The sequence below is a fragment of the Phacochoerus africanus genome, chromosome 9 (assembly GCF_016906955.1).
Source record: "Phacochoerus africanus isolate WHEZ1 chromosome 9, ROS_Pafr_v1, whole genome shotgun sequence".
Lineage (NCBI taxonomy): Eukaryota > Metazoa > Chordata > Mammalia > Artiodactyla > Suidae > Phacochoerus > Phacochoerus africanus.
In genome coordinates, this window is record NC_062552.1 from 71,156,072 (window position 1) to 71,168,691 (window position 12,620).

The following is a 12,620-nucleotide window of genomic DNA, read 5'->3' on the forward strand; positions in this document are numbered from 1 at the left end:
TTAAAGTAGTTACAGCTCCCAGAAAGTGCGAGGTAGGCACTCTCCATCCTCCCAGCGCCACAGTTTTGCTTATTCTATCTTGGAAGTTGCAAATTTAAGTATTTTTAGGCATCTGGCAAAGCAGGGAAGGAAAGTGTGTGAACTGGAGAACATATGCCCTTTCCTTGCACAGGCATATAAATTAAAATTTATATTTAATGCTGTGCTGACCAAAGGAATCATATCTGTGGTTCCTCCTCTACTTTTACAGAAAATCACAACCCATCACTCAAGGCCAACAGCAAATATTATTTCTTCCATTGACTTTTTTGACTTCCTTCCTCCTTTATATGCACATAGTACATACTACCATTCTAATATTTATCATACTGTAATTTAGTTACCTACAGAATTCTCTACCCACTTAAAATTTTCAGTTCTCTGAGAGCAAGAAAAATTTCTTGTCTAGTTTTGCTTTTCCAGTATCTAGCCAGTGTTTGTTACATTTTTTCAATGAATGTGATAGTATCTGGGTTACATGCAAATATGGAAAACCAATATGAGTAGGGATGAAAAAGGTCAAGAAGCCAAACTGGTGGGGCACTGAATGAAAACATAAACTGTTTTCCATGTTTGTATTGATTTTGACCAGAATCTTACTCATAGATTTTTGCCTTCTATCATCTTTGGTCAAATGTTATAATGGCACACTTAAAAATTTTTTTTTTCTTAAATGTTCCTTCTATTTCTGCTGTACAGCAAATTGACCCATACATATATTATTTTTTTTTTCATCCTATCTTCCATTATGTTCTAACCCAAGAGATTGGATATAGTTCCTTCTGCTGTACAGTAGGACCCTTTGCTTATCCATTCCAAATGTAGCAGTTTGTATCTACCAACCCAAAATTCCCTGTCCATCATACTGCCTCTCCACTCCCCACTGGCAACCACAAATCTGCTCGTCATGTCTGTGATATGTTTCTGCTTTGTAGATAGGATCATTTATGCCATATTTTAGATTGCACATATAAGCAATATCATATGGTATCTGTCTTTCTCCTTCTGACCTACTTCACTTAGTATGAGAATCTCTAGATGCATCCATGTTGCTGTGAATGGCATTATTTTGTCTTTTTATGGCTGAGTAGTAGTCCATTGTATATAGGTACCACATCTTCTTAATCCATTCATCTGTTGATGAATATTTAGGTTGTTTCCATGTCTTGACTTTTGTGAATAGTGCTTAAATGAATGTAGAGGTGCATGTATCCTTTTGAATTGTAGTTTTGTGTGGCTATATGCTCAGGAAATTTGATAAACTAATAGACTTTCCCACTGGAGATTGGCTGGTTTTTACATAAAAATTACTAAGAATCATCAATGTCATTGATAGAAAATACTCAGTAAAAGATTAGTTATTTTATAGATGTGTTAAAGATGATGTTTCTCTTCTCTATTTCATCAAGACAGTTTTGTAAAACCAAGTGGAGAAAATGCCAATAATATACAAAATTGAAATGCTTCTGTCTTTATATGCAATAAACAAACCAAAGCCAAACAAATAGCTCTCTCCTCCCCACAAATGCGCAAGAAAACAAAACAAAACCCCAATAAACTAAAGCCAAAATCATCAATGAGAAGGGACCTGTCTATCATCTGGAATTTGTGGCAACTTCTGCTGGACTGTTCAGGCTCCATTGCCAGTTCAAGAACACATGGAAGCAGTTCTCACCTACCCATTTCCCAGTCCTTGTGACGCACCAGTAGATTTGTAAGGAGCTCTCACTTCTTTCTGGATATATTGATCAACTTTGGCTGGCATAGCTTGGGAAGCTTAAACAACAGAAATTCATTTTCTCACACACTGGATGCTAGAAAAGTCCATGGTCAAGGTCTGGCTGTGTTCAATTCCTGGTGAGGGCTCCCTTTCTGACTTGCAGATGGTGGCCTTCTGCTTGTGTACTCATATGACCTCTTCCTTGTGTGCTCACTGAAGGGAACAGATTCTTCTCTTCTTCCTCTTATGAAGCAACCAGTCTTACTGGATTAGGACCCCACTCTCCTTACTTCATTTAATCTTAAGCGCCTCCTAAAAGTCCGATCTCCAAATACAGTCACACTGAAGTTAGGATTTCAACATATGGATTTGGGGGATGGGTGGGACAGGATTTAGTCCACCACCCTGGGGTAAAGTCTTCCTAAAAACTGGATTTGAGTGCCAATTCACAAAGTCATTCTCTTCCCTTTTGATTAAAACACTGTTTTGGATTAATTATATCATAGGAACTAACTTTTATCTTTTGAACCTTTCCAAACATGTTATTTCTCACTTGAATGAATTCTTCGAGTTTCTATTGTAACTGGGGGAGGGTCTCAACAAATATAATATCTTTCAAAACCTTAAATAAAAGCATCAATAAAGGATAAGAAATTAATATTGTAAAGATCTTCCTTCTCAAACACTTTTTTTTTTTTTTTTGCTTTTTAGGGCTACACCCATGGCACATGGAGGTTCCTAGGTCAGGGCTCGAATTGGAGCTATAGCTGCCAGCCTAAACCATAGCCACAGCAACACCAGATCTGAGCCACTTCTGCGACCTACGCCATAGCTCACCACAAAACGGGATCCTTAACCCACTGAGCGAGGCCAGGGATCTAACCCTCAACCTCATGGTTCCTAGTCAGATTTGTTTCCGCTGCGCCATGATGGGAGCTCCTCAAACACTCTTTAACAATACGTTTGCCCATATTGATATGATCTCAATGAAAAAAAAATCCCGTAGTTTATTTGTGACCACATTCAACATTAAAAATAGCTCCAACTTTTTGATGATTCTCCTTAGCCCCAATTCTTAAGAACCCCAAATCTGATACTATAAATATAGTTCCAACGAAACAATTCAATTGATACACATAGTGCAATAGATTAAGGAAAGGAGGGGAAGAGGATTTTTTAAATATAGTTTTTTGGTGTTTCCCATAAAGCTTGCTAGTTTTTTCATCTCCTGGAGCCACCTAGTCCTTCCTGGAAACTTTACTGTCATGATGGTACCTGCAGAGTTGATACCACTACCAGACCTGGCTGTTTGTTTCTGAGTAAGAACAGCTGTGCGACAGACTGTTTGAACAGTCCCCATTTCAGGATGCAGCACGGCTCTCTGACACCGAGGCAGTACTGCACCAGCTGGCTCTGTGCTCGGTGCTTTGCTATTCCTGGATGATTTACCTGTTCTCAGCCCTGTCACCTTACTGTTTCTGCCATCTAATTAAAAACCCATGTTACTGGATTCACTCTGCTACAAATTAGCAATGCTATCTGTGTTCTTTCTGAGCCTAAACTGGCCATTTTTACTTTATGATACATGATTTATTTTTAAATTCATACAAGATGCTTGATTATTTATTTGTGGTATATTTTAGCTCTCTTGTGGAGTCTCGATCAGAGTAATCCTCTTCTAATGTATTCATATAGAGTGAAGATCTAAATTTCCTAATCAAAATCATGTCAGCAAAAGTAGAGCTGCTCTTATGATAACATTTTCGTCTAGAAAATGATTTTCCTTTAAAAAGGATTCAATGGACATGATGACATAAAAAGAAGTGGCAAAATTACACACAATCAGTTCACATAATCAAAACAGCAATGTTTTATATTCAGCAAGGATTTCTTTTTTACTGTAATAAAAGGAACAAAATAGTCCTTTTGGAATTCTGCAACTGTGTTACGGCTACAAATGTGGTGCTACTAGCATTCTACAGAATTGGGGACAAGCATTTTCAAAACTTTAGAAGGAAAGGATCCCATTGAGACATAGTCCCTAAATATACATTTGGGTAATATTTCATCACTAACACTGATGTTCTATCTTCACTTTAACTTCATTAGGAACTCACTGTTGAACCAAGATTAGTCTATTTTTAAAACAGCTTAATTCATGCAAATAGTCAAATGGCTGCATTTTAATCCTGACTGCCTGGAAAAGAATTATTTGCCTAACATATTCATTGGATGTGTATAAGATCTATGGAACTTTTCTAGATTCATCAGGAAAATCTTGTCCTCTCTTGTGGGATGCTCCAGTGGTCTTTGTGCATACTTCTATAAGTATGGTATTCCAGAAGTGTGTGTTGTAAGTAAGTCATGTCTGGTTTCTCAGAAAGACTGGAGTTCTGTGAAACAGGTATCATGTATTGCACACTTTACAATCCTAGAACCTAGCCTGGGCCTGATATATAATAGGTGTTCCAAAAATGATTGTTGATAGACTTCATAAAAACTAAAGGAGCATGGACTAGCATTTTATAACTAAGGTACTCAATTTCCTTCACAGTATGTAAAATTATATTCATATTTATATAAGAGAGTATCCACATCAATTGCATAAATTATTGTGCATAATCATAATCGAAGCTCTGCTTGTTTTTTTATTAAAGGCTCTTTGATTCATAATCACACATACACACCCCTTTCATGAATGTGACAGGTTAGATAACCACTTCCAGCTCAATGATCAAATTATCCTTTGGTCTTTCCTAGTCTTTTGACTTAAAGTGTTTTATTTATACAGTACACTCCTTTACTTTTTAGTGTGAACTATAAAAAACTTTGTGTGAATTTTGGAACCATCAGTTTATCTCCTGCAGTGGTTATATTTGGAAAGTAAGATGGAGTGACAGAGAAGCAGGAGAATTTAAAAAGTATTGAAGGTGTCATTCAGTGGTTAGGCTACTTTTAATGTACAGGGAGTCACAACCTCAATCCAGGACAGATACATGACACAGTGGTTACAGAAACCTTCGTTATGAGCCTAGACATCACCAAGGAATTTTAAAAGGGGTAGAAGAAAATACCATTGAGAAAGAGGACTTGATTCTCCAGGGGTCATCTGCTTGGCTTCCCTTCTTCCACAAACTATTTCTTTCTGCTTCCAACCACAAGAGTGCCAAGAAAAGATTTTCCCTTTTCATGAAAGCAAAGATCATAAAGATTCACAGACGGGAACGGAGCAGCCTGTTAATGGGAAGTTGTCAGAGATGACTTTGTGACTTAGAACAGGCATCATAACTGGATGAAGTGACACTGATAAGTTTATAGCAAACGAAAATCTACCCAACCAAACAAAAACATAAGAGGGCAATAAAGTCATTGATGGAATCGAGACCAGGAAGATTATTGCTTTTGTAACCATTTGGCATAAATGCTGAGGAAACAGCCTAAATTGTAGCAAAAGAGAAGGTAGAATATTCAGAGTCTGTGTTGACAGCAGTAGGAAATGCATGCAAGAGGGAATGCAAAGAGACAGGAAATGCACAGGGAGAAGAGGATAAAGAACAATAGTCTTAGTAATAAGTTCTCATATTGTAGTGAAAGACCACTGAACGCAGAGGGAATCTGAGGTTCTTTATTGCTTATAGGGAATGTCAATATAGAGCCCAAGAACTGGACAAGGTGATTATAAAATAAAAAGTAAGGAGGCCATGAAAAGAGGTCAAAGATTATGATTTTGCATACAATTTTTTACAAGAGTATGTAATTCTTTGGATGGCACATACGTGCTTTTTTGTGTCGTATAGTAGGAACTTGCGGCTTCTATTTATGTGCTTTTTTTCTTAACTTTTTTCTGAGCTTGACAAATCTAATTTGTTTTTTTTCTGATCCTCATTTTAACTTAACAATTATATTTAATTATACTATGTATCTATTTGCTTAATTATCTCCAATTGTTTGTAGATTAAAGCAGATTTTTTTAAAAAACTGTGTTTATGCTAATTATATATATAAAAAACAATTACCTTAAGCACAAATGTACTTATTTATACAATGTATTTTATATATAAATTTATAATTAGGTGTATAGTTGCCTACACTAATTATGCACACACTTAAGTGTAAATTTAGGCATTTCTATAACTAATTTAAAAAGTTAGGAAATGTATTTGTTCACCAAAAGTGTTACTTAGTTCTGCTAAACTGATGAGCTTTTTTCTCCTCTAGATCTAAAGAACTCCTAGGAACATTATAAACCATACACATCTGAACTCAGGGAACCCCACCAACATTAGGTCTCATCTTGAAACATTTGTCCAAAATAGAGGACAGATCGTTATACCTCACACCATCTATCACAAAAAAAAAGAAGTGCAGTGTCCTCTGATCCTCACTGGGTTTTGGAGGCATTATAGGTAGATCACATATTTGAATGTTCTTTTGACCTCTGTAGGTGACATAAAAGGCTATTTTGACTGGGCCCAGCAAAGAGCTTTGCATCAGGTCTAAGTTGCAGTAAAAGTTGCTTTGTTACTTCACCTATATGATCTGATAAACCCCATGGTATTAGATGTTAGTGGTGGGGAGGATGGCATGCAGATTTTATGGCAAGTCCTGATGGGTAAATCACAACACAGCAAGTGTCTGAAACAAGTGCATTCCTTTTGCAGTGAAGAATTAAACCCCTTGGGAAAAATAGCTACTCGTGGGCTTCTGTTTCCACTGGGAGAAGAGGCTGTGGTTGGGCTGACCAAACCTGGCAGACCTGGCTACTTAAGAAGGCCTGGCCTGTAAGTGTTCTCAGTCTAGGTGGAAATGCCTTGCCATGTTACTCTTTAGCCATTAGTCAGATACAAAGACAAACTTTGAACATACTAGTTTGAACTTGATGAAAATTATGGATTTTTGTAGATAAAAGTGATATCAGTAATTTCATTTGCTTTAATCTAAGAGAGAAAGAATATAGGAGTTCTTGTTGTGATGCAGCGGAAATGAATCCAACTAATATCCATAAAGATGCGGCCCTACAAAGCAAAAAAAAAAAAAAAAAAGAATATAGAATTTATTCAGTGCCCAGTATATGCTCAAGACAGGATTCCTTCCTTCCCTCCTCCCTCTTTTCTCCCCTCTCTCCTCTCTTTCTTCCTTCCTTCTTTAGAATGTATTTTCCATCCTATTGTATGATTTGATACCGTTATTCTTTTCTAAGCTACTAAATGCATTTGTATTTTTGAAGCATTTACTGCCTTGATTTTTGTGATTATGCTTCTTGGTTGCAATAAGAAATTGAACAAAATCATAACCAGCCCCAGTTCCAAACGATCAGCTTACAAATGGATAGAAAACCTTCTTTTAAGATGCCCTCCAAATGTATGAGGATGTTAGAAACTTGCAGGCAATAAAACAAAACTCTAAAAATTAGCAAATAAAAATTTGCCAGAGTTGAGCATAATTGTAGCCAAAATGCAAACATGAAGAGTTTAGTTGGAAGCATGCTTGACTTTTGGTCCATTTTCTCTTTGTTATCATTAAAGTATTCAAAAGACAAAATAACAGCATCTGATACTTAGAATTACTAAGTAAAATTTTATACCATGGAAAATGCACATCAGGCGCTTGGGCTGAATTGTGGGGGAAGAACTGCCCTTGTCATCTGCTAAGTTATGCAAGTATGTATACTGCTCAGAGTTAAGAAATATTTCCTTTCAAGAGAAGACAATAGGTTTAAAATACAAGGATTAAAAAAACCCTGTACTAATTTTTCTCCACAAGTGGTATAAGACCAACCCAATGATTTTTAATTGATTAAATTTGAAACTATTAATATTTGGAGGATATTTTATCCCACCTTATTTACTATAATATTTGCAGAAATAACTGTAATAAAAACAATTAAAAATATTCTTTAAGGAATTGAATTGATTGAATAGAGCCTTGTCATTTTCTTATTTTTAGTGTAAGACTTTAAAATGTTGAAGTACAGAAACCAATGATAGGGACATAAAAAGCAGCACATCTGAGTCCTTTTATTTTACAGATGAGAAATCTGTGGCCCAGAGAGGACCACACATATGGTTGATGGCACCAGAACAAGAACTCATGTCTTCTGACTCCCTTTGCTGTCCCTTATTTCATTATACACATGAAACAAGAGGAGAAACATTCAGTATTCATTAGTGGGGACCACTTCGTCAGTTGTCCCTATGAGCACAGTTTTGCTCAGTATGCTTATCAAGTGTAAAGCAATAGGTACACTGTGTCCCAAATGTACATTATAATTGTTGCTTGACTGTTAATTATTGACTGACTAGTTTGTGATTAAAATTTTCACACAGTAATCAGACTGCTTAGATATTATCTTTAAAGCAAATATGAAATTAATCTCAAACTACAAAGTCAGTCTCAAGGCACAGCATAACAAAAAGCATTTTGAAACAATGAAGTTAGAAGATATGCCTAATTTTTATTTTGTTTCCATCTTCCTTCACCTCCAAGTCACTTGGTAAAAATGACCTCGAAAGTTTTTTTCTGATGCTATTTCCTCAGCTATGAACCTTGTCATTTTAACTAGCAGAAAACCAGCCTATTTGTACTTTTTTTCCCTTCTGCATCAGTTTCGATTCCTTTTTATGTACTTGCTTTTATCTAGGTGTCAGAGTCTCTCTAAATGATAGATTGTAATCTCAGCTATGGAAAAAAATGAAACATAAAATGGATGGATTTGATTTTAAGTGATGTGGTCTGGTCAGGTGGCAGCCACATAGAGATGAGCCTCTAGTGAACTTTGTCATTACATGTGTTTTACATTAACTCTTGTTCTCACAAACATGAAAATATTTTATAAGAATTTTCTTTAGAGTATTTTGTAAAATTATCTAAAAACCTTTCCTCCTTAAATCTTTTAGGATAATCCAAGACCCCTGGCCATTTTAAAATCAGAATATAAATATATTCTGAAAAACAGCCCATTTCTTTCACTTGAAGTACATGTAAATTAGTCATTTATTCAGCCTTTTTGACATATTGGGAATTTATTAATTGGAAATATTTAGCAGTGTGAATGAAGAATGAATAAAACTTTCATGGAACCTGTAGTTTAATGAAGGAAGCCAGGAAGGAAATAGACAATCATAACACTGTGACAGATGTTGTCATAGGAATATAGAAAACACACTACAAGGAGTAAAGTTGTTGCTTCTGTAAGGCAGGGATTGTACTGAAAACATACTTAGATTTTATTAAAAAGGATGTGTTATTTGCAAATATTTTCTCCCAGTGCATAGGTTGTCTTTTTGTTTTGTTTATGGTTTCCTTTGCTGTGGGAAAGCTTATACACTTGATTAGGTCCGTTTTGTTTATGTTTGCTTTTATTTCTATTTCTATTATGTTGCTACAAATGGCATTATTTTGTTCTTTTTTTATGGCAGAGTAGCAGTCCATTGTATACATGTACCACATCTTCTTAATTCATTCACCTATTGCTGGACATTTAGGTTGTTTCCATGTCTTGGGTACTGTGAATAGCTGCACTGAATATAGGGGTGGATGTATCTTTTTGAGTTGTAGTTTTATTTGGATATATGCCCAGGAGTGGGATTGCTGGGTCATATGGTAGTTCTATATTTAGTTTTCTGAGGAACCTCCATACTGTTTTCCACAGTGGCTGCACAAATTTACATTTCCACTAATAGTGAAGGAGGGTTCTTCACACATTTTCCAGTGTTTATTATTTGTAGGCTTGTTAATGATAGCTATTCTGACCAGTGTGAGGTGGTACCTCGTAGCTTTGATTTGCATTTCTGTAATAATCAGTGATGTTGAGCATATCTCATGTGCCTACTTAAGCCACATTGTTTACATGAGTTCTCCACTCCAGTGAAGGTTTTTTTGTTTTTGTTTTTGTTTTTTGTCTTTTTGCCTTTTATTGGGCCGCTCCCATGGCATATGGAGGTTCCCAGGCTAGGGGTCTAATCGGAGCTGCTGCTGCCAGCCTACACCAGAGCTACAGCAACGCAGGATCCGAGCCGCGTCTGCAACCTACACCACAGCTCACGGCAATGCCAGATCCTTAACCCACTGAGTAAGGCCAGGGACCAAACCCGCAACCTCATAGTTCCTAGTCGGATTTGTTAACCACTGCACCACCACAGGAACTCCCCAGTGAAGGTTTAAGAACCACATTTAGAGAAATGTAATTTCACACTTGATTGATTACATTCCACATGAATTTGAAATGGAATTGTTTTGGGGAACAAGAGAAGTTGGGAGAGGTATCTAATTCTGTTGATCCAGATTTCCCAGGTGTGGTTTCACTGTAAGTTTTGTAATGGGGTTTCTGAATATCATAATCAAATTTTAAGTACAAATATTACATAGAAACATATTTCATAATTCATATTCAGAATAAATTAAACGTTCTTATTAGTAACAACAATTCCACCTCTCTATATTTGAGCAAATATTTGAGAAGTTATAATTTTGGGGATGTTATGATGGAAAAAGTGATCATCACTCTGATGATGATGATGATGAATGACCACCAGCCCTGATTACTGAGATCTTTCAGGCACTATTCTAAGTGCTTGAGATGCATGAACTCATTGAATCTTGTAACGTCTCTAATAAATATATACAAATATTACTTATATTTTACATACTCAAAAAAAAAAAAAAGAGGCCAGAGAAGCTTAGTGCTTTTCCCAATGTCACACTTCTAGTAAATGGTGGAAATCTAGATAATCTTCTTAAGAAGTCACCTGTCAATCTCAAATTCAAGAATTTAAATATTGTACTAAGGCTTTCTCTGATCTATTTTCAGCAACAGGCCTATATATTCAAAGAATACTTAAACATACCCTGTTTTCTGGAGTCTGTATTAGAAATTTTGAATATAATTCTCTGAGCTGCCATAACCCTATTTTTAGATCTGATTTTATGTAAACAACAGTAATGAGACATGCACAATCATGTATATTATGAAAATAATCCTTAAATGAAAAGCTGACATATAATACTTTTGTTCTAAAATTATATTACATTTATTTACTATTTTATAGTTTATAAAGCACAATTCTTTGTTTGTGGTAATCTTAATACTCTTTCCTATTACAAAATTAATTTGTTCCAGTATCTTTTTTTATGCTTTAAAACATTTTTGTAAAAGTAAAGTTGATTTTCAATGTTGTGATAATTTCTGCTGTAAAACAAAGTGATTCAGTTTTACATATACATCCATCCATTCTTTTTCAATTTTTTTTCCCATATAGATTATCACAGAACATTGGGTAGACTTCCCTCTGCTATATATAGTTTCCCATTGGCCAGTCATTCAATATGCTATAATGTACATGTGCCAATCCCAAACCCCTGATCCATCCCCCCCGCCACCTGTCCCCTTTGGTAAACATAAGTTTGTTTTCAAAGTCCATGAGTCTGTTTCTGTTCTGAAAATAAATTCATTTGTATCTTTTTTAAAGATTCCACCTATAAGTGATATCATATGATATTTGTCCTTCTCTACCTGACTAACTTCATTCTGTATGATAATCTCTAGGTCCATCCATGTTGCTACAAATGGCATTATTTAGTTCTTTTTTATGGCTGAGTAATGTTCCATAGTGTGTATGTACCATATCTTTTTTATGCATTCCTCTGTTGTTGGGCATTTAGGTTGCTTCCATGTCTTGGCTATTGTAACTAATGCTGAAATGAACACTGGGCTGCATGTATCTTTTCAAATTACAGTTTTCTCCAGATAGATGCCCAGAAGTGGGATTGCTGGGTCATATGAGTTCTATATTTAGAGTTTTAAGGAAATTCTATACTGTCCTCTTTAGTGGTTGTACTAATTTCCATTCCTACCAACAGTGTACGAGGGTTCCCTTTTCTCCGCACCCTCACCAGAATTTATTTGCAGACTTTTTGATAAGACCATTCTGGCTGGTGCGAGGTGGTACCTCATAGTAGTTTTGATTTTCACTTCTCTAATAATTAGCAATGTTGAGCATTTTTCATGTGCTTTTTGGCTATCTGTATGTCTTTGGAGAAATGTCTGTTTAGTTCTTCTGCCCATTTTTCAGTTGGGTTGTTTGTTCTATTGGTATTGAGCTGCATGAGTTGTTTGTATATTTTGGAGATTAATCACTTGTCAGTTGCTTCATTTGCAAATGTTTCCGTGGGTTGTATTTTTGTTTTGTTTATGGTTTCCTTTGATGCACAAAAACTTTTAAATTTAATTAGGTCTCATTTGTTTATTTTTGTCTTTATGTCACTATTCTAGGAGGTGGATCCAAAAAGATACTGCTCTAATTTATGTCAAAGAGTGTTCTGCCTAAGTTTTCTTCTAAGAGTTTTATAGTATCCAGTTTTATATTTAGGTCTTTAATCCATTTTGAGTTTCTTTTTGTGTATGGTATTACGAGAGTGTTCTGACTTCATTCTTTTACATGTAGCTGTCCAGTTTTCCCAGCATCACTTATTGAAAAGACTGCCTTTATTGTATAGTCTTACCTCCTTTGTTGTAGATTAGTTGATCATAGGTGCAGGGATTAATCTCTAGGTTTTCTATCATGATCCACTGATCTATATTTCTGTTTTAGTGCCAGTATCATACTATTTTGATGATTGTAGCTTGGTAGCATAGTCTGAAATCAGAGAGCCTGATTGCTCCAGCTAATTTTTCTTTCTCAGAATTTCTTTGGCTATTCAGGGTCTTTTGTGTTTCCATACAAATTTACATTCCGTTGTTTATATAACAGGGATTGCATTGTATCTGTAGATTGCCTTGGGTAGTATACTCATTTTAATGATATTGATTCTTCCAATCCAAGAATATGGTATATCTTTCCATCTGTCTGTGTCATCTTTGATT